General features: G+C 44.6%; 1 protein-coding gene across 1 annotated transcript in view; it reads left to right on the top strand.

Moving 5' to 3' along the window:
• Positions 1-1368, top strand: part of LOC105523134 (ribonuclease pancreatic-like) — a 19522-nt gene that overhangs the window by 9419 nt on the left and 8735 nt on the right. The gene's annotated exons all lie outside the window — the stretch shown is intronic.

The following is a 1368-nucleotide window of genomic DNA, read 5'->3' on the forward strand; positions in this document are numbered from 1 at the left end:
CTGAAAGTTTACTCAGAAAATTAGAGGACATTCTGCCTCTCTGAACTGCTGGTCCTCCCTCCACTCCAGCCTCTCTCTATGGCAAATTCCTCCTTCAATTCTAGTAGCAGATAGACCTCCTCTTCCCAGCACTACCACACATCAAAACAGGTCAGTCGTCTACACCTGAAATGAGTTCAATTTAAAGATTAACTGATCATTACCTAAGGTTCTTTCTTACTCCTCAATCAGTATTCTCACCCTGAACTTTCTCTAGACTTGGGAAAGGAAAGGTGGCTCCCAGCTCCCACTCTTGCCTCTTTAGACTGATTCAGACCTCATGGAGCACGTGGGAATGAACTGTAGGTGAGCTGTGAATCTCAATGCCCATCAAGGGAAGCAGACTTTAATACTGCTTTTGGGATCCATCATGAAGGTGTCCAGGCCCTCCACATGCATGATTCATGATGCATGATGGAGCCTTAAATAGAAGGTATAGAATGAGTGTGCCTCCCGGAGACTAGCCACTGGTACACCTGGAAGCATATCAGAACAGTTTCCCAGGAGCCACTTTCTGGGGGACAAATTGCATAGTACCTCTGCACATCATTCAGTAATTTGCATGTCTTTTGTTTTCTTGTGGCTTTCAGTAAGCATAGGTGGGAAGGCATCCTCCCTCCATGAGTATCTTCCTTCCCATGTCCTTAGTGTTGCTGCTACCACTGTTGCTGTCATCATCTTCTTTTTTGAAATTGACTTTATTTTTTACAGCAGTTTTAGGCTTACAGCAACAATTGTGTTCTTAAGTAACAATAAAGAAGGAGTTGTTGATCTGAATGGCTAGTCACAGGCATGTTTTACTAGAGAGGATGGTGGTGGTATTTCAAAGCTCATTACTCTCATATGCCATTCTCTAGTTTCTTCTTAGAAACAAGTCTGGGAAGGGCCTATACTCAGGGTCATCTTCCTTCCGTTTCCACCTAAGAATGTATCAGGGTGGACAGTTGGTCAGGGTGCTTTGTTTAGTCCTAACTCTACAGTCAGCTCCCTGTGTCCCTGAGGCAAATCTGTATCCCTCTCTGGACCACAGTTTCCTAATCCATAAAACCAGGGGGAAAGACTTGATAATCACAAAGTCCCCTTACACTTACGGCTTGCTTGATGAGTGTCCACACTCTTTCTAGCAGTACTGGGCAGCAGAATGCAGTTTCCGGCTAGGTCGGAGCAGGCATTTTTAGAAAAGTTTTGTCATTGAGATCTGATTTATTTCAGAGTTACCCTCTCAACACAAAGCCACATTTAGAGGTATGGATCACCCTGGAAGATGTCAGACACCCTTCTAGGACTCAGGCTCTTTAGACAGCCTCTGAGACTCAAAGCTGGCAGGTA

This window comes from Colobus angolensis, unplaced genomic scaffold (assembly GCF_000951035.1).
Source record: "Colobus angolensis palliatus isolate OR3802 unplaced genomic scaffold, Cang.pa_1.0 Scaffold451, whole genome shotgun sequence".
Classification (NCBI taxonomy): domain Eukaryota; kingdom Metazoa; phylum Chordata; class Mammalia; order Primates; family Cercopithecidae; genus Colobus; species Colobus angolensis.